This window comes from Eumetopias jubatus, unplaced genomic scaffold (genome assembly GCF_037043125.1).
Source record: "Eumetopias jubatus isolate StellerSeaLion01/CBP00866 unplaced genomic scaffold, mEumJub1_p1.0 scaffold_13, whole genome shotgun sequence".
NCBI lineage: Eukaryota > Metazoa > Chordata > Mammalia > Carnivora > Otariidae > Eumetopias > Eumetopias jubatus.
In genome coordinates, this window is record NW_028274819.1 from 113658577 (window position 1) to 113680427 (window position 21851).

The 21851-nt window shown below is 42.6% G+C and overlaps 1 long non-coding RNA gene and 1 pseudogene across 1 annotated transcript in view; one reads left to right on the forward strand and one right to left on the reverse strand.

The window, feature by feature from the left end:
• The window catches only part of LOC148162707 (uncharacterized), a 174919-nt gene that overhangs the window by 131847 nt on the left and 21221 nt on the right, over positions 1-21851 (reverse strand). The gene's annotated exons all lie outside the window — the stretch shown is intronic.
• Positions 6659-7108, forward strand: LOC114211219 (UMP-CMP kinase pseudogene; annotated as a pseudogene).

A 21851-nucleotide genomic window follows, 5' to 3' on the forward strand; every position in this document is an offset into this window, starting at 1 on the left:
GGACAGAGCTCCAATGCAGTAAACCACGGGAATGGTGGCAGATCCAGGTTTGAGTTCAAATTCTGCTATTGTATAGTATGTGATCCTGCACAGGTCATGCCCCTTCTGGAGGGCTAGACAGCCTCATCTGTAAAACACTGGTGAACGGATTTCCCTCACAACGTAGTCTAGATAGAGCCGGGGAAACATTTTCTCATTTCATCTTCAAAAGTGATACGCAACTAGAAGGTATAATATTTCTTGACTTAGAATAACATCTTCAGCAACCCCCTGTTATCATCAGAGTATAGGGATGAATGCTAGAGAACGTGGGGACTCAGACTGCACCCTCCTCTGAGGACAAGGACCCTTACCTGAACCAGCTAAGATTTTATCTGCGTCAACACTCACCACAGGTAATCTATGAATGCACAGCGTGTGTAGAAGGAAATCGTTCTTCAAATGTGTGTTATATTTTGTTAATGAATCAGCAATTCATGGTCTGGAGCCAAGATGTGTAAGGGGGGGAGCCTTCCCTGGATTGTGTCAGGAAAGACTGCTTTTTGTGGCCCATGAGGAAAATTGCCCCCCAAGGAGATGAAAGGGACACAGTGCTAAGCTAGTAGTAGATTTGCAGTGGATGCTGGCATTTCTGACTCATCAAAGAATACGTTTTTGAACCACGGATCCGACTCTTTGTGCCAGGGGAGGGCGGTAAGAATGCTGCTTGGGCATGCGATGTGGTACAGGCTCCAAAGGGTGCTGGTAACAGCAATGCCGATGCGTGGCCAAGACCGTGAAGAGCCCAAGATGGGCCAGGAGCCAAGAAGAGTAAGGCGGGAGCTAGAAAGACAAGAAAGAGGCAGCAGGAGAGGGGCTAGTCCTGTATGAGGACCTCCACCCTCGCCATCCCAGGTCAGGAGACCCTGCCCAGGGGTAAATTGGCCACACTCAAGATCTGCTCCTGGAATGTCATGGGCTTCGAGCTGGATTCAGAGGAAAGGTTTAGATTGGGTAAAGAAGAGGCCGCAGATACCCATGCCTCTGAGACCACGTGTTCAGAGAACAGCTGAGCTTCAAGTCTTGCCCGGACCACCCTGTGGTCCCGGTCAGTGGCTGCAGACCAGGCAGGTACCGTGGCTGTCCCATGGCCATCCCGTGGCTGTCCTGTGGCCGTCCTGTGGCCGTCCTGTGGCTGTCCCATGGCTCGGCTGCTCAGGGTCCTGCGACATTGATGAGGGGAATGATCGGTAAGGCCGGGTACAGCTCGATCTGAGGCCAAGGTCCACTGGTGCTCCTGGAGCCCAGGAGTGCTGGGCTGGAGCCTGAAGGGCCTGGCTTCCCGCAAGCTCGCTGTGCTGTGGAGGGGCGGGGGCGGGGGTGCTCAGTGCGGCTCAGGAAGAAACCCGCCCTCACCCGCGGGTAAAAAACTGAATGCTGGCCTCACTCCCCGGGGGGTGTCAGGGGATCCAGGCCGAGGCTGGCCAGCCCGTTCCACACCTGTACGCCACACGGCTGTCTGCTGAACGCTGCACCCAAGCTGCTGGTTGGCACCCAATTACATTTTCTTGTCTCGCTCTCTGTCACCTTCCCCAGCCCCAGGCAGTGTCCACGGTCCCGTCACCCTGTCCCTAGCACCAGGACACTGCCCCCAAATTACGTCAAGCCTGGAAATAAGCCCCACCCCCAAGCTAGCTTTAAAACAGAACCTCCCCAGACTCCTTCAAAGACTGCTCGCAACAGAAATCTGTATTTCTCTTCTAAAAAGATGAAGCCCTACCAGGCTTCTCGTGACACTTTCCTTTAAACCCAAAAATGTTTTTGTTTTTTTGTTTTTTTATATTAAGCAGATGCTACTGATAACTTCCTTCGAACTGTCCACACAAAAATAAAGAGCCATAGTTTCAAAACAAATAAATAAAGCCTGAGAGGGGGTCACTGCACATGGATTTGTGAGCATCTACCACGTGCCCAGCAGTGCAATGCAGACATGGCAGCCCCCTCCGAGGCCCAGGCGCCAACCCCCGATTAAAGCCGCGTGTGCGAAGAGCAGATGCGGGTGCCACCGGGTGTTCATCCCGTGACAGCGAGGCAGATACCTGCAGCCAGGGAGGCTTCACTGCACCGGGAGGCTCTCTGGAGGCATGTCAGGAAAGTCCCTGGGGCACCAGCAGTCCTGCCGTACAGGAGAGGAGCTCCTCCTCTGAACAGTTATGCTGAGAACATAGCCTGAGATTGCCCCACCTCACAGACGTGTAAGTACACCATGCGGTGTAGTTAGTGACAGAGGGTCTCCGGGACTCAGTCACAGCACAGCGGCCCTCGTCCCCAGCCGCCATCCCTCTGTCTGAGTGCTCCAGGTCCCTCTAGCTGCACACACAGTGTTCGTCCTTCCCTAACTGCAAATTTCACTGGCCTAACGCAGCATGCTGCAGGATTCACTCTCTTTAGAGGCTGACTAGTATCCACTGTCTGTATGCAGATGTCACTTCGTCTTATGCCTCACCACCATGGGGTGTCTACACTGGTTCTGCACGTTGGCTGTTGTGAATAATGCCACAATGAACACGAGGGCATAGACAGCTCTTCACAACCCCGATTTCAGTTCTTTGGAATGAACACCCAGAAGTGGGACTTTGGGATCATACGGTACTTCTAGTTTTAATGTTTTGAGTCGGAGAAGGGCTTATCCTTTGGACAAAAGATGACAAGCTTATGACCCAGGAATTCAAAAGCCACTTCTACTTTATATGATGCTTCATAGTGCTTGAGTTTATTTCTGGACTGTCTATGAAGTTTCATCAATCTATTGAGATCCAGTAAGAAGAGACAGTGTAGCTTACTGGTTAAGGGCATGATCCTTGGAGCCAGACTGCCTGGATTTCAATCCTGCCTCTGTATTTAGGACTTGTGTGAATTAGAGCAAATATCTCAGCTTCTCTGTGGCTCAGTTTCCTTTACATAAATATAAGAGAAATATTAACAATAGTATGTACTTTATCACATAGCTGCGAGGACTACATAAACGAATATATGTAAAGCATACATATAAAACACAAATAAGTTGTATATTAAACATCAGGTACTATTTTAAGTGTCGCTATTATTATTTACCTAACTTTTTGAGAATATTACACTCTTTAAATTGCCTTATTTTTATAAGAAAGCTAGATATATGGTAAAGCCAGTACCCCATTCTGTTCTCCTACAAAATTGATGTAGATGCATATTTCTGCTTCTAGTCATGATGCAGTAACTGGGATTGGCTTCTCTCTCCTGCCTTAAACAATTGAAACATATGAAACAATGGCTTTTAAGCATTTTTTAAAAGATTTATTTATTTATTTTAGAGAGAGAGAGAGTGCATGAGTCGGGGGAGAGGCAGAGGGAGATGGAGAATCTCCAGCAGACTCTGTGCTGAGCAGGGAGCATGACACAGGCTTAATCCCATGACCCATGAGATCATGACCTGAGCCAAAATCAAGAGTCAGATGCTTAACTGACTGAGCCACCCAGATGCTCCTTAGCAACTTTAAAATATACAATATAAAAAATATATATACAATATAGTAGTGTTAACTATAGTCTCTACACTGTACATTACATCCTTAGAACTGATTTATATTATAACTGGAATTTTGTACCTTCTGACCACCTTTGTCCATTTCCTTCAACCCACAACCCACCCCCCACCACATCTGTCCTGTTTCTATGAGTTCAGATTTTTTAGATTCTACATATGTGTGAGATCATATAGTATCTGTTTGACTTATTTCACTCAACATAACACCCTCAAGGGCCATCCTTGTTGTCACAAATGGCAGAATTTCCTCCATTTTTTATGGATGAATAACATTCAATTGTGTGTGTGTGTGTGTGTGTGTGTGTATCACATGTACACCACATCTTCTTTAGCCATTCATCCATCAGTGGACACAGATTGTTTCCATGTCTTGACTATCGTAAATAATGCTGCAATGAACATGGGAGTGCAGACATTTCTTTGAGAAAGTGATTTCATTTCCTTTGGATATATTCCCAGAAGTGGGATTTGCTGGATCATGTTAGTTCTATTTCTAATTTTTGAGGAGCCTCCATACTGTTCTCTAGGGTGGCTGCACCCGTTTGCATTCCCACCAACAGCGCACGAAGGCTCCTTTTGCTCCACGTCCTCACCAACACTTATCTTGTCTTTTTGATTCTAGCCATTCTGACACACACAAGGTGATATCTTATCGTGGATTTGCATCTGCATTTTGATAGCTGGTATTTTAAAACCTTGAAACGGGCTATTTTAAAGCCACTTGGGGATGGGTATAGAGAAGGCAAGAAGTGCTAGGGATGAGCCAGGGACAGACCAGGATGCGGAGGCTGCATTGATGAGGAGAGTGTGCTATTATCACTGATGCAACACATCACCACAAAGTTAGTGGCTTAAAACAACATCAATTTATTCTCTCATAGTTATTGAGGTCCGAAGTCCAAAATAAAGAGCCAGGTAAAGACAGTGCTTTAAGAAGGGAGTCGTCGCTCTGCTAAATTCCACTCATTGGTCCCCAAAGGTGAGGATGAGAACTGACCATCAGGTTTGACCAAATGGAAACCATTGCTGATGCTGACAAGACCTTATTAGTGGAATAGATGGCAGATGAGAGCCTGATTGGAGAGGATGGAGGACCTGGAGGGATGACCCATACAGTCTCACAACATCTGACCTTTACAAAAGCCTCATGTTGGAAGAACGCTCTACTATCGCTGTCTTGAAATTCTTAATAATTTTGAACACAAGGCCTCATGGTTCTATTTTGCTCTGACCCCAGCAAATCGTGTAGCTGGTTCTGCAACAGAAGAAGACGACTTGCAGACAAAGATCATGGACAACTCTCTCGAGGACTTTTATATAAATGATATCAGAAAATTGGAGCCAGAGGAGGAAGGGGGGTCACGGGAGAGTTTTTAAATTTACGGTGGTTGCTTATAATGGTCTGGGTTGCGTCTGGCCCCAGAGAGTGGGGTTGACGGGGACACTTTCTCCCTGCTGCCCACATGTGGTTTCACGGGATCCCTGCACTGGAGGGCACATCTCTGTCTCCCTGGCTCACCTCCATCATTTTTCCAGTGGGCTGGTGGTTTCACGCAGGAAGGATCAAAATCTTATAGACTTGAACTACAATATATCTTCTTAGTCTACCAAACTCATGTCACTCTGAACCCTGGCATATGAGATTAATTTTCCATCTTTGTTCTTCACAGAGCTGAGTTCTTTTAGAAGCATTTGCAAATTGGTTTTATCATGATTTGTTCTAGCATTTTCCCAGGCATACCAGTTAACCTGAGTCAGAGCCAGAGTCATTCATTGCTCTCCTCAGCAAGGACACACTGTTGGCATCTGTCCAAGCTGCAGGCATTTCCCCATCGATAAAAGTCCCTGGAAAAGAATTTCACTGTGAAGGGCTGCTAAATACCCTTAACACATAACCATGCAAAGAGCCAAACATAGCAACTCCCCCTCACCAGGTATGCACAATCTAATGTCTGCACCTCCATGGCCTGGGGAAGTCATCCGACCCTGGCCATGATAGACGAGAGACTTCCAGAAATCCCTGACATGAATGCTGCTGAAACTATGAAGAGGAAGAGAAAAACTGTCAGTCTCTCAAAACATCTCTAATACTTATCTACAATCATTCAACTTGTTGGAGCAGATTATTTTGTGTCACAGTCTCAGTTTTGCAAAAGGGATAACAATTTCTCAACATACTCCATATAAGTAATTTCCATAAAATTTAGGTGCGATCTGAAATATGTGATTTTCCACTCATACAGGACGTCCTTTCCTTCCCCCTTCACTGACAGCACTCACCGCAACATCTCCTCTTAGTACCTGCTCTGTAAGTGCAAGGTGGGAAGGGAACAAGGGAAGAAGGGAGAGACCGGGGACAGATGGGTGGAAGGACTGGTCTCAAGAAAGTGGAAACAGACTTCTCACTGACTTACTCAGTTTCCTCGCCAATTACATATAGAAACACAAGGTCAGGAAATCCAACTCTTGCAGGCAAGGTGCTTACATTGCAGTTATGGAGAAGACAAGTGAACAGGAAGTTACAATATGTCATGGGAGATGAGTCTTTGGGACCCTTCCTTTCCTTACCAGGTTTTTAAAAAAAATCTTGAGTCTTCTTGTGCTCAGACTTCTCTTCTTAGTTTAATCTCACCCACCTTCCATCCTTCCCACTCTTCTATCAACACTCACCTAATTCCATCTTGTTTTTCAGTCTGTTCTTTATTCTGAGTTGATTAAAAAAAACCCCACTCTTAATATGTTAGTAAGCAGAGAGGTTGTCTTTTCCTAGACAGCATTATTCAATTTTTTAAGTGTAGTTATAAGTCTTAAAAGGTGTTCATTTAAAAGTAAACTTTAGCTGTGCTGGTGAACATGTAGAGATTTAGGAGGAGACCCTCGCCTGGGGAGGGCATAGAAGCTCTGTGCCCTGGAGCTATGCATCTGTCTGTTCTGAGTTACATCTTCTTTGCCCTAAACCAGTGACCTGAAATATGGTGACACACACCTTTCTGCAGGAGAACTTCTTCATGATGAAAAGAAAAACCCAAGGTCGAGTACATTACAGATGGGAAGATGGTGCCAGTTGAGATAACCATCAGTTTGTTAAAGAGGTAAATGGATCAGACAGTGGCTGCCAATGCTCAGAAGAAAAAAATCTTGATTGATGGGTTCCAAGAAATCAAGACAACCTTCAAGGTTGGAACAAGACCATGGATGGGAAGGCAGGTGTGTCTTTGGTTCCGCTTTTTTACTGTAATGATGAGATGTGTACTGAACGATGTCTTGAGAGGAGAAAGAGTAGTTGGTAGAAGTGATGACAACAGAGAGAGCGTGGAAAAGGGAATTTGGACCTATCTTCAGTCAACAAAGCCAGTTATTGACTTATATGAAGAAACGGAGCAAGTCAAGAAAATAGATGCCTCTAAGTCTGTTGATGACGTTTTTGATGAAATTGTGAAGACTTTGACAAAGAAGGCTAACTCTACACCTGAAAGCATCCTTGAAATCATGCTTGAATATTGCTTTGATAGCTGCTATTACAACCCCCCTTTTAAGGCAATTTAATCTTTCATCATTACATCTCAATGGCTGGAAACTATGTAGTAAAACAAATTAAATTTTTAATCTTCAATTTTTTTGGTTATAGGAATAGACCGTGAATTTGGGTCTAACTTCATCTTAGCTGTGGTGCTCAGGAAACAAAGAATGATATCAGCTAGCTCTTTGTCTCGACTCAGAAAGCATATGCCTTTTTTGTAGTTTGTGTCTTCTGTGAGCAAAACTTTGTAGTGTGTGTGTATATATCCCTTTAATAATTACATGTTAGAATTTGGGATTCCCCATTTTCTCGTTTTCTCACAGGTTTTAAATTTCCAACCTGTTAAGTGAATTTGTGGACCAAATTCTGAAGGAACTTCTTGTGTATTCAGTTCCTCCAAAATGTGTTTGGTAAACAAACTCATAAAATGAATTCCTAGAAGTGTTTTAGTATTTATCAAATAATTGACCTATACCTACATACCTATACCTATAGAAAGGTAAGAAAACTCAGGCTTTGTTTTATGACAACTTATACAAAGTTGTGTGACAGGGCATCTTCTGTGCTTCCTGGGGTTGAGAGGGGGTCCCTGGGGGTTCAGAGCCTGGAGGAACTGTCAGTTGTATTCTGACATAAAGCTGAGGGTAAGAGGCAAGGATCACACAATGACATGCACTCCTGTGCTCTATTCTGTAGTGTTATTGATGATTAAGCCTTTCTTGACAAAATTCCTAGCACTGGAATCTTGAAATGCATGTACTAGGTTTATGGTAAAATGATTTGATTAGCATTTTAGTAACACTTCATGCAAGGTTTTTTTTGTTTTTTAGACTAAATGTAAGGTTGGTATGAAGTAAAAACATCTAATGGTTAAAAATAATAATAAATAAATAGAAGTAAACTTTAAGAGTGACATCTGCAGTCATTTTGCTAGGCAAATGTGGCATCCTAAAGAGCATCCTAGTCATCGAGGGCCAGGTGATATGCAACTTAAAGGAGGGCATATGCAACTTAAAGTAGTTCCTTAATTTGTGTAAGATTTTGAAGTTTCAAGAGTGCTTTCAGATATATTTTATCACTTAATATTCACATCAAGCTTATAGAAAACTTTAATTATTTTCATTTTACAGATGAGGAAAGAGAGGACCAGGCCAGAGTCATACAGCCAGTAAACAATAGAATCTCAATGGTATGGGGTGCCTGGGTGGCTCAGTAGGTTGAGTGTCTGCCTTCGGCTCAGGTCATGATCCCAGGGTCCTGGGATCGAGTCCCACATCAGGTTCCCTGCTCAGTGGGGAGTCTGCTTCTCCCTCTGTTGCTCCCCCTGCTTATGTTCTCTCTTTCTATCAAATAGATAAATCAAAAATTTTTTTAAAGAATCTCAGTGGTAAACTATTTGTGATTTTCAAACCCAGGGCTTTTCTGAAGACTTTTTTGCTGCCTTTCCAATTCTGAAAGCCAAGTTTCTGAAGGTGTTCAGCCATGTATTTGATTTGTGAGAAAAAAAAAGAACTAAGGAGGGAAGGAAGGAGGGGAGGGAGGGAGAAGAGAAAGGAAGAAAGGTAACAGAATGTAGGAGTAGCAATGAGGGTACAGGCGGGAGCCCAACAAGGAGACCCAGGATGCGATACACTGGGGGTGGTACCCCAGGAGCTGTAAGTCCCTTTCATAGACTCTCCCTTTATTGTCCTTCCCAACAGCAAGTCAAAAGTAAGAGAATCCAGGAAATTAAAAGGGATGGTTAAGCAAAGAATTTCCTTTGTCCTCCTGAAGCTTGAATTAACACAGCTGGAGAGGCAGGTGTCTGTGGTTTCCTGAGTCCCTCCAGAGCCGCTTGGCAGACCCAACAGGTGATTGACGCATAGTGTCCACACCACAGATGCACTCTGTGCTGGGATGGCCTTTGATCTAGGCAGAATAGTGTTATAGCTCTGACAGACAAACAAAGTACGTTTAATATATTATTCATATCTATAAAAAGAATAGATCAGAAGTAGAGTAACTTGGTGATCTGGGTACTAATCCATAAGAAAGCTATTTTTGATCAAACCACCCAGTGCTAGTATCTCTTTCTTCTTTTCCATATTAATTACTGAATCTACATTATGGACTTCAGCATTTTGCTTGTAGTTTCTTGTGTTAATCTTGTTTCCCTTCTAGATATTTATCTTGTTATCAATGATATATCAAATGCTTTTTTAATGAATGCCTGATAATGTCTAGCCAAGTATCACATAAACTAACGTAGAAGGACCCATTTTACTTAAAATGGATTGTAAATTTTATCAAAAGGATAACTTCCTTTAAGAAAAAAATCAAATAAAATCTCATATTTTGTTCTTTTTCTTATATAAGGAGTTGATTTCTTTTTTCCCTTTAAAGTTTTTTATTGTTATGTTAATCACCATACATTACATCATTAGTTTTTGATGTAGTGTTCCATGATTCATTGTTTGTGCATAACACCCAGTGCTCCACGCAGAACATGCCCTATAAGGAGTTGATTTCAAATAAAGCTGTTCACAAGAGTTGTCTTGAACCACTTGATCTTATTCATAAAACACCGTACACAGTGAAAGTTCTTTAAACTAATATTACTATTCCAAATAATTTAAAAAGTAGAAAAGGTGATAGTCTTAGTTGATTTTCCCTATTATTCTTTAATAAAAATATTGATAATTTAAATCTACTTAAGTCCATTTTCCATTTTCTTGAATTTCCATCAGTATATTTTGTTGAAACATGTTTTGGTATGGTCAGCATTGCTGTCAAACCAAGAAACTTCAGCAAAATGGTCTTTTCCTCCCAAATGGTATATTCTCTTCCAAATAAGTTACAACCTGTAGAATAGTTATTTGTGACTTGAATGGCCCTATTTCCTCTTAAAATGAGGGAATCTGATTGATCATATTTAATCATGTTGCTGATATATTGAATGTATGGGGAAAGTCCATTTAGGGAAGTAACACTCTTCTGTTTGAACATTTACATCTTTCATATATCTGTATGAAAATAGAGGCTTAAAACTAAATTTACCAACTTAGATTTAAGTCTAAATCCAAGTTGATAAATACATAAATATTTCAAGTAGTAACTTGGAATCGCTGAAGGGGGCAGTTGGCTTTGTCCAAAAAACATCTGAAATCACTGACTCGGTTATTTATTTTTTCACTGTTGTCTTGTCAAATAACTACTATTTAGCACTGCTTTGTTTTTGAGATGTTTTGTTTTTACGTCCTACGAGAAAGAAAGTGATGCTCTGTGCACCTAATAGATCACAGAAGCATAAAATGTAAACATCCCAGCATTTGTCCATTTTAGGCAGTGCATCTTTCTCAGGCTAATTTATCTTGTGAGTCAAATGGCATGTTCATTTTAAACCAGTAAGACTTCTACACTAGGAAGAAAAACTAGATCATAAATTTAAAAATTATTAGCTACTAGAACAGTTTTAAATCAAACTTCTGATCAGTGTTTGTTTGGTGGACCGAGAGGTGAGAGCTGTGGACGTCCACCCCAGGTTTCCGTGACATGGCCTGACTCCCCGATTTCACTAAGATGGGAAGCCCCTTCCTAGGCCGAAGACCATGACATCCCATTCCCACCCTTCATCCCTTGTCTTGTCCTTGATGTGAGCAGTCCAACATGCTTTCTTTCCCTCCCTCCCTCCCTCCCTTCCTTCCTTCCTTCCTTCCTTCCTTCCTTCCTTCCTTCCTTCCTTTTCTTTCTTAAAAGGCAGCCGCCACATGCAGCACCTCATTTGGGTGCATCTGGAGTCTTGAAAGCTTGACTACCCTCCATTCTCCTACAAATGGACCTTGAGAGCTTGTTTGGAGGTTCTAGCAGGCAAGCGCAGCTACTCACATACCCTTGACCAAAGAACAGTCCTCCTTTATTGGGGAAGGTCGTCCTCTTCGACTGAGCACACAGTTTCAGGAGGGACACACATGGAGTGGTGAGGGAGGAAGAGGACACCCGCCTAGCCAGCTAGATGAGCCGAATCCACCCTGGCAATCAATGGGATGACAGATGTCGCAGCCAGATCGCCCTCACATCCTCCAAAATGCTTTCAAGACAGCCCTCTTAAATCCAACCCAAACCACCCAGATTACATAAAGATATCCTAAGCAAACACGACTTGGAGGTTATAGCAAAGACACAATCTTACTTGTGTCTCTCACTATTTAATCTGTTGAGTAAACAGCAGGGTGAATTGTGTCCTTGTGTTTGGTTAAGATCTTTGTCTCAGGTAGACCTAATATTGTTCTGGAATCTTGAGGCAGTGTCAGGAACCCTGGTGAGTCCACAGGTCAGGAAACTGCGTGTTGGGCTCTGGAACCTCACTTGGGTGTCCTTCTGGAAAGCTTGACATCAAACCTTCACTGCTTTCCTGCAGCTGTCAGGATTGATAAAGCCCACAAATATAGCAGGTGGGTAATGACACTAGAGTCTCAGCTTCCGGTGCCTTGTGAATCTGGTTTGACTTAGAGGTGCCCTCTGTTCTTTGACTCACCCTTGAACCCCGCTGCTCCCCAGTCCGGGTTCCCTGAACACCATCCTACTTCTCACTGTGGTGCAGGATAGTTATCAGTTGTGTTCTCTGGATTGCCAAAACGATCAGCTCAAATGTTATTCCAGTTTTTCATTTAAAAATTGCTTATTTTAATTTTCAGATTCTATATATTCTACTTTGTCAGCATTTAAAAGATCAAAGGCGCACATGACAGAAACTATGTCTTCAGATTCCTACAACATAGCTCATTTAGTCAACAGAACTTTATCACATGCTTTATTGAAGAGTGATATATTTATATGTGAGAAAATGAAAAAAATAAGGACACAAGATATGACAAATATAAGAGATAAAATAATGGTACAAATGACAGCAGCGTACAGAAAGGAGAGAGAAGAGCACAGTGTCATGGAAAGAGCCCGTGTCAGGTCTGAAAGTGTGATCTGCATGGAACCAGCACTCAGCACCACCTGGGAGCTTGCTAGAAGATGAAGACTCTCCGGATCCACCCCACCCAACTTGGAATCTGTATTTTAAAACTCTTTGATGAAGCTTTGAGAAACACTGCTCAAGAACACTCAGATTAGGATGTGCTATTCATTTGTTACTTACATATTTAGCCCGTGAGACATTGTCTCCCAAACTGTGAAGCTCTGAGCTCTCCAAGCCCTTCCTGTGTTTCTTATTATATTAAGTAGAATGATCATGAGCATGGACATAGTAAGGAGGCTGGTAGTGATGCAGGGGTGCCTTTCTTGAATTTTGTTTACACTCTACTTTGCCTTTACACTGGTTTTATTTATGTGTGTGTGCACGTGTGCATGCATGCACACACACACACACACACAGATGTGTTGAGGGGCCCTTTGGCCCACTGCTAAAAGCAATAGTATAGACTTTCTACAATGCGTCATGCTTTGTGTTAGATGCAATGATGGATAGCTTGGTCTCTTCCCTCAGAATCTCCATGGAATAAATGTGCGGAAAAGATCTACCAGAAGTATAAGTAAATGAATAATGCAGTATTAGAGGACACTCTCAAAACAATAAACAAGAAGACATAAAAAACACTCCATGATCTTGTATTTTAAAGCTAACTCTTTTGGAATATCTTATTTACAATAAAATGCACTCATTAAAAACAAAACACTTGGAGAAGCCACCTATGAGTGTATGACCATGAACGCCCTTGATGGAATGATTAATGTCAACTGCACAAGATCATAATGAGTTTCAAACTTAAGATAATGGATGAGAAACTCCTCTACAAGTGACCAAATAATCTACAGATCAGAGTATCTGTATTGTCAGTAATATTTTTCATGGAAAGTATATAACTTTCCGGATAATCTGTGGAATAAGCATGCAACCTGACTACCTCTTTGGTCCCCAGCGGCCACTGAGCCAACTTCTCTTTCTCTCACATAAGGATGCTGTCCTTCACCTACATTCCTGAATTCTTTTTCTGAGGTGTTTTCATATTTGTTTTTGTTTTCCACTTTAGGATTCTTGAGCCATTCTACTTCTCCTAGAAGACTCAGCATGATCTTTTTTTTAAAGTCTTTATAAATTAAGACGTAACAATGAACTATTACCTTTTTTTAATATTTTATTTATGTATTTGAGAGAGTGAATGAGAGAGAGAGAGCAGAAGCCAGGAGAGAGGGAGAGGGACACACAGACTCCCCGCTGAGCAGGGAGCCCGATGCGGGACTTGATCCCAGGACCCTGAGATCATGACCTGAGCCGAAGGCAGATGCTTCACCGACTGAGCCCTCCCCCAAGTGCCCCCAACAATGAACTATTATTATGAATATAAATAATTATTTAACATAAAGCATCATACTCAAAAGTGATCAGAGTCCCGAGCTCAGGAAAGAGGCATAACATGGCACAAGATACATTGTATGTTACCACTTGTCAGACACTCAGAAGCATGTGGGAATTTAATTTTTGTAATGCTAATCTTATACCCTACCACATGTTGGTACAAGGCAAAAGGCACAATGCTTCCCCTCACTTCCCACTACATAATTTCCTTCAAAGATACAAACGTGAACGGCCCAATAGCACCACTGACAACCAAGCATGGTGGTGAACCTAGAATTACCAGAATATGGAGGAATTTCCCACCAACCACCAGGCTTACGGAACCAACTTCAGACCTACAGTTGCTGGCCAATGTGTTTTTCCATTCAAACACGAACCATATGGAATATTTAAGGATCAGCATGTCAATTTTTCCAGTTATTTGTTGCTTACGGTGGGGTGGGGCACGGAGGAAGAAGCAAAGATGGGTGTGTGTCATATCTGAGGCAAGCTTGTAGTTTTAAGATTTCTAGTTGGAAAAATACTTTAAACCTAGGTAATTAAGCTGCATGTCGAAAGATTTTAGTTGGACTGATAACTAGCTGTTCATATATTTTGTCTCTGGTTGGGACATGGGGGATGTGGGTAATTACCATACTTAGAACTTCTAGTTTTTAAAACTTAAAAAAAAATTAAATACCAACACTCATCAGCCTCATCTCCCCAAATGTAACTTGTGGGAAAACAGTGGCTTATAAGTTGCTTTACTACGTAGAATTTATTCCCTTTTGAACTCAAAAGGAAGTGAAAGCATCTCCTGACTCTCGATGACATTTGTGTTTTGTTATGACACCGACAGCAATCACATTTGAGTTAATGTAACGCATGTGATTGGGGTGACATTGTTAGGAGCTCTCTATGTTTACTGGGTCACCTGCAATTTTTTCAACACCATTGAGTGTTATGTGAGAGATAGCGAATTGGATTTCTCATTTTTGGAAAATCAAAAGAATAGTCAATGTTTTGTTTTCCTTAAGAGAAGTGCTTATTTAATCTGAGTGTTATACAGTGACTTTCATAATTGTTCCAAGATTTTTCTCTCCTTGGAACCTGACATTTCACAACTATGCTAATTAATAATAATGTTCTGCACTTCCATGACACCATTTTGTCTGAAAATCTCAGTGTTTACTTATCTTCCTCATGTCTTCAGGGAGATGTGAATCTGTGGGGTTTTTTTTCCTTTTTAAGTATAAAAAGTGCCTTAATTCAAAATGCCCAGTTTTTTGTCCAGCATTGCTTTTGTGCAAAAGAAAGGAGGGTCTCGGTCCACTGTTCTCGAAACCGCACGGCCCTTACGACCTTCCTTCTTGCACTTGGTGAAGGCCTTAGTGAGTTTGCGGAAGCATTGCACAGACTTTGTGGGGACAAAGATCACACTTTCACTTTTTAATGTTTATTTAATATTTGTCACATTATAGGTGAAACTAAGGAACTGTGAACTCCATACACATACATCCTGTAAGATAATGAAATGATAAACTTGTAGGCTAAGGCAAACTACTGCCATGGAAACTTTTGAGAACCACAGATTAAGTCTAGATTCCTTGCATTCGCAGTTTGCTGCTGCTCCCACACACGCACGCGTTCATACCCTCGTAGTCTCTGGAGGTCTGAGGTCTGGGCACAGCCCTACTAGGTTCTCTGCTCTCAAACTGCTGTAAGCACAGTGTGGGCTGAGTGCTGTTAACATCTGGGGGCTCCCTGGATAAGAATTCACTTCTGAGCTGACTCAGGTTGGCAGCAGGATATGTTTCCCTTTGGTTGCAGAACTGAGGACGCTAGTTCGCTGCCGGCTGTTGGATGCAGACCACTTTCAGATCCTAGACACCACCCTGAGCTCCTTGCAGGTGGGCCTTCCAACATGGCCACTTGTGCAAGGGTAGCGAGGGTGACAGTGTGCAGAGTGACTGCTCGTAAGATGTAGCATAAACACAGAAATGCATCCCTTCGCCTCTTCCGTTCTCTGCATTGGCCACACAGTCAAGGGAAGACGACTGTATCCGGCCATGAGCCCTAGGAGGTGGGGGTTACAGGTCCACCCTTACCCCGTCTGTATTGCCTGACATTAGGGAAAGCTGTACATAATGGAAAAACTAGGTTGACAGTGACTAAAGCAAAACAGACATTATTTCTTTTTCGTGCAAACATAGAAAGTAAATTCAGAGCAAGGCACGTCATGACTGGGATGGTACTCTCCCTGTTCATCTGGGCCCATACTCTCTCTGTTTGTTCTACACGATTTCTAGTATGCCTTCTGGTTACAGCTTCTAGTCTGAAGGTCACTTCATGGCCCAAGATGGGTGTTAACAGTTACAGCCATTACCAACATAAAGAAGGAAAAGGAGGAAAAAAGTTCAAGCCCCCAGCCTTCCGGGTTCTGCTGCAGAACAGTGCCCCATTTGGACGCGTCTTCTGTATGGCTGAGGGTTACAGAGAGCTTCCTTCCACACAGCTGAGAGGGGGCTGGGAAAGCTAGTTCTTACCCTGAGCTATTGTTGCCCAAATAAAAGAGCGGTTCTCTTACTGAGGAAGGAAGAAAGCCATCAGGCGGTAACCTGCTGTTTCTGCCAAGCTGGTATGGGGAGCTCCTCACAAGCCTAACCCTAACCCTAACCCTCCTATGGAGACCGTGCACCAAGGCCTGCCTCCAACCACCCCAAACCCGAGAGGCAGCTGCACTGTGGAAAGCTCCCGAAGCTGACTTTCCCATCCTTGCCAGGGTCCCCACATTGGTAACGTGTGCACTGAATCAATCAGCAGTCCTCGGGCCTTGTTTTGACAGATTCCACCCTTCATCTGCACCCGTCAGTTCCCAAAACCCCTGGGTCAGAGTCCTGGCCCCACGCCTATCTCCCTCCTGCTTGGTGATTTACTGCCTGTGCTGGAATGTTCCATTTCTGGACATGGATCTCTCCCTTCTGCATCTCTCAGGCCAGGTCCTTGTCTGGGCAGACCCCATTCTCTGTCCCTGTGCTCTTGGTCACCATGGCTGGGACAGACCCCAAGGCCTGCCACAACTCACTGGATCCAGTTCATGTTCTGTGTCCCACACACTCAGGCTGGTGCTCTTACTGCGGTTCCCCGGGGCCATCCAGAGGGCGAACAACTGGCCATGCTAGTTAGTACAGGTGTGTAAGAGGGACTCGGTTAGTACCTGAGCTGGGGATAAAGCATTTTAGGATAAGATTCTTGGATCTTACTGATGCCACCCTCCCCCACGTACTCAGGTTATATGCTTTTTTCTTCTCAGAGAATGTTCTAGTACAAGTCTAAGACCGGTTAGGTCTCAGGCAGTGGGACCTAACTTTGTCAATGCCAAAAACAATTTGGGTGGAAAACTTCATCAGTGGTGAAATATCTGGGGGGGCTATTTAGGACTTTGAGCCCCCAGGGACATGGCAGTTGAGAATGGGGCTGTCAGGGGGAAGGGAAGGGAGACAGAACTCTGCTGAACCGCCTGGGGGTCCCTGCCACCGTGTTTTTATTTGTGGTTATTGCCTGAAACACTTCCTCCTCACATTACCACCACTGTTGTTGGAGATCCTACAAAGGTTTTGCTTCCCTGAAATGACACTTCTCTGTTAGATGATTTCCTTGGCCTCTCCCACCCTTCAAGTCAGCTCTCTGCCCTAAGGTCTGACCTTCATCAACCCCATAAGCTCCTAGGATGAAGTTACAGATGTATTGGCCAATAGTCTTACCCTCTCTGCTCAAAACAGGACATCACTGTCTCCGTTTCCGTCCACACTACAAATGTTTATGAAACCTTTCTTTATGCAAGACACTGTTCTTGGTATTTGGGATAGAGGGATGAAAAAAAGAATGTCCTTATTCTCATGTCATTTATAATCTATAAAAAAATCACAGCTGATGAGCAAGTAAATGAATGAGTAAACATAAAAACATAAAGTAATGATAAATGCATGGTAGGGAATTAAAACAAGCTATTGTATTAATGAGTAACTTAGGTTTAAGTAATTAAAAAAGGCCTCTGAAGAATTAAAATACATGCTGAGAAGTATTTCCAATAGACAAGATATGGAAGCAACCTAAGTGTCTGTTGACAGATGGATGGATAAGGAAAATATGGTACATGCACAATGGAATATTATTCAGGCTTCAACAAGCAGAAAATCCTGCTGATTGTGACAACATGGATGAAGCTGGAGAGCATTATGCTCAGTGAAATAAGCCAGACACAGAGAGAGAAATACTGTATGGAATCACTTACACGTGGAACAACAAAAAATCAAAGACATAGAAACACAGAATTAGAATGGCGGTTACTAGGGGCTAGGGGAAGGGTGGAAATAGGGAGAGATTGGTCAAAGGGTACAACCTCAGTTAAAAGGAGCTAATGTACAGCACAATGACCACAGCTAACAATACTGTATTGTATACTTGAAATTTGCTGAAGAGAGTAAATCTTAAGCATTCTTACAAAATGCTGGAGGGAGACCTGTGTGAGGGGATGGGTGTGTGAATTAGCGACACTGTGGGTATGTATATCAAAATTTTAAACATCCTTTAAATATATTGCAATTTTGTCAATTATATCTCAATAAAAAATAAAAATAAAATAAAAAAATTTTAAATATGTATGCTGGGATCTTAAAAAATACTTACACTAGAGGGTTGATAACATGCTGTTTAGTGCATCCATTCAAGATGCTGCCACTAACACTGAGGACGGTGCGTATTTGCGTACGGGGCTGCACGTGTGTTTGAGCATGCGCATGGGTTCGCACAGCGGAACGTGTATGACGACGATCTCGGGGCGGTGAGCGGAAGGGCCACCTTCAAAAATTTGCTCTTTACATTGTTTTCTGAATTTTTTTTTTTTTTTTGCAGTGTGTAAGATTTTATCCTATAGTGAGACGAGAAAGACAACAGAAGTACTTGATAAAATAGAGACAGAGGAGTCCAGACAGGCGGCCTCTAAGCATTTCCTTCCGGCGGAGAGGGTGATGGCCTGCGGCCTCACTTGCAGGAGCTGCTCTCCGAACTCACCGTCTCTCTGGCGGCCGGAGTGCGCACCACCTGAGACGAGATTTACTCGAGGTCTGTCCGAGCAAGGCGGGAGCCCTGTGTAGCTGCTCACGGTCGCGGGGGGATGAGACTTCAGGGGCGAGAACACCGAAGCAGGCCCCGGGGGACGTCTGCTGGCTGCTGAGCTACCAACCCTTGGCCCGGTTACCCCTCCATCGGCCGCGCTGCGCGCCGCGCGCGGATCGTCCGCGGTCAGTGGCGCAGCAGCAGCTCACGTGCAGAGGCCCTTACAGCCTCCGGAGGGGGTGAGGAAGTGCGAGAACAGAATTCTTACGTGGGGCTGGGCTCTTTCTGACGGACACACACGTAATCGTAAGTGTGCTCAACTGACCGAACACGGACCCCGAAGGCATAATGCTCCAGACTGATTCTGAAAGAGGGAATCAGACCAATTACTATGGAGGTACATCGATCCTATTTTTCCATTTTATTATACTCCTGGATGACGTTCCGTCCAGAAGTGCAGTCAGTATGCACTGAACTACACTGATGCTGCAATAAAATTTCAGTTTATGACTCTTCAATAAATACATACATTCGTTTCTATATATGCTACAATCTGTTTACTGCTAGAATTGAATCCAAAGCCCCCAGTAAGAATGCCCCTTAGCAATCGCCTCCTCATTCTGTTTCCAGTAGCAGCAGAGAAGCTTATCTCAAGATTCAGAGAGTGACAGAGAGCAGACAGAGGCTGCCAATGACATCCCCTTAAAGGAGGAAAGCCTCCCTGGATGGGATGCGCTTCGTGTGGCTTGCTCTCGGAGGTAACTCCCTATCCAGTCTGAAAGGCCAGAGCAGCTGAAAATAAGCAGAAGGCTATTGTGCTATTGACTTGAGATATCCGAGGACAGAGTTGAGCTGGAAATTGAGCTGAGAAATTCTGGCAAGAAAGAAGCCCCGAAAGAAGAGTCTCAAAATCTGCATATAAATTCCCCTCAAGTGCTTGGCTAACCCCTGATGTGCATCTACATGAAAGCAGCAGCTGAGAGGTTGAGAGAAATTTCCACTGCTGCTCTTCACAAGGGAGACAGAGTTTTGAATTTGAGTCTGGCCATGTTGGAGGGCTTGGTATACTCAAGCTATTCATGGAAACCCCACAAGGGTTCCTGCGGTGGGAGTAAAGACTGTGTCCCCAGATCTTTTAAAGGGCTCTAGGTCTAAGCATAAACCATGAGACCTAATCCAAAAAGTATAAAACCAAGCTGCTATGGGTTCAATGTGATCAGCCAAGAATTTAACTGCCTGCTAGAACAAAACTGAAGGGACTTGTTTGGACAAAAGAAAGTTTCCCTACATGAAAAATCATACCTGCAGTGGGGAACAAAAATACTAGAAACTTTTATCAATATAAATACAGGTATGTAGAAAGCAAAAGAATGGAAAAAAATATACCATTCAAAAAGTAAGTCTATAAAAGCTGGTGTAGCTATCTAAATACCAACAAAACAGACTTTCAGACAAGGAATTTAAGAAAGTGCATTTCATAATAAAGGGAAAATCCATCAGGGAGACATAATCATGCATCTATATATACACATACATACAAACAGCTTCAAAATACATCAGGTGAAACTGACAGAACCAAAAGGAGATGTAGACAAATCCAAGATCATAGTGTGGGATGTTACCATCCCTCTCTCTTGAATTACTAGCAGAACTGGCTGATAAAACAGTAAGAATATACAATGTGTTTAACAACATAATCAATCATTGTGATCAACTGACATTTATGGACCAATCAACAGTTATAGAACAGAAGAATACACATCCTTCTCAAGCACACATAAAATGTACATCACTATCGATTATATGCTGGGCCATAAAAAATTCTCAATTAGTTAAAAAAAAAAGATTGCATCTTACAGAGGGTGTTCTCCGACAAAAATCAAATTAAATTAGAGAACAATAAAAATTAAATATCTAGAAAAGCTCAAGTAAGGAGAAATTAAGCAACACATTTTTAAATACCCTGTGGATCAAAGAAAAAAAATAGGAAAATTTGAAAATATTTACAATTTAAAGATAATGAAAACAATATGTAAAAGTTGCTGGATACAACTGAACTAGTGCCGAATAAAGTTTATGCCTTAAGTGCTTATATTATATTTTTAATTTTAAACCTGCTTTTTTAGCCTTCTAACTTAAAAAGCTTCAAAAAGATGTGTAATGAAAGCCAAATCAACAGGAAACAGACACACACAATACGTAAAATTAACAAAACCATAGTCCATTTTAAAGAGATTAATAAAGTATATTTTTTAAAAATCTGGTCAGGTTAATTAAGAAAGGAAAACCCCCCACATATATCCTCTTTTAATTCCTGGTATTAGCAATTTAACTGCCAATATTAGAGACCTAACAAGGTAAAGAAGCAGCTAGCATGAATAACTATAACTTCGACAATGAACTGGACAACTTATTGAATTGCAAAAATTCCTTGAAAAATTCGTTTCAGAACAGACACAAGATGAATTTGAAAATACGAATAACCTTACATTTATCTGACACTGGATGTTTTTTAACCGAAATTCCAAACAAAGAGAAAAATGATAGACCTATATGTTTCAATTGTGTCAAACATGTACGGAAGAAATAATATTAATTTTATACAAACTATTTCAGACAATAGGATGAGGCCACACCACTCAACTGTTTTTAGGAGGCCAGTTCAACCCTGATAAAAAGAACCTGACAGACACATTACAATAAAAGAAAATTATAGAACAATATCTATCATTAGCAATGAATATAATGCAGAAATCCTTCCCAAGACATTAGCAAACCAGACCATTAGTACAAAAAAAAAAAAAAAAAAATCATGGCTAAATCTGGTTATTCCCTAGGAATGCAAATTTGGCTTAACAATGAAAATCAATGTTATGAACCACATTAAACAGAATAAAGGAAAAGTATACGATCTTGCCGAGAGATGTAAAAAAAAGCCTTGGACAAAATTCATCCTGCCCTCTCCGGGCTTCTAAGACTCTGCTGCAGGTCCTCCTCACAGCTGTGGTTCCTTGCTCTTTCTCTCCTTTAGAGACCACTCCTCTCTTATCTCTTGGTGTTACTCACGGGTCTCCGTCCTCAGCCACCTCTCTTCCCTACTCCCTCCTTAGGTAACATCCTTGTTTCCACAGCTTTAGTTTCCACCTGCATTTACAGCTCTTGGCCAACCTCTCTTCATCTCACACCTGTGTTCAAAGCTGAATTCCTAAACCATAAATGAAACGCCTTCTCCCCCCACCTCTTTCTCCTCTAGTCTCTCCCTTCACAAGCGATGTCACTACAATCTACCCAGTTGTCCTGCTTGATTCCTCCTCCTTACCACTCCCCCC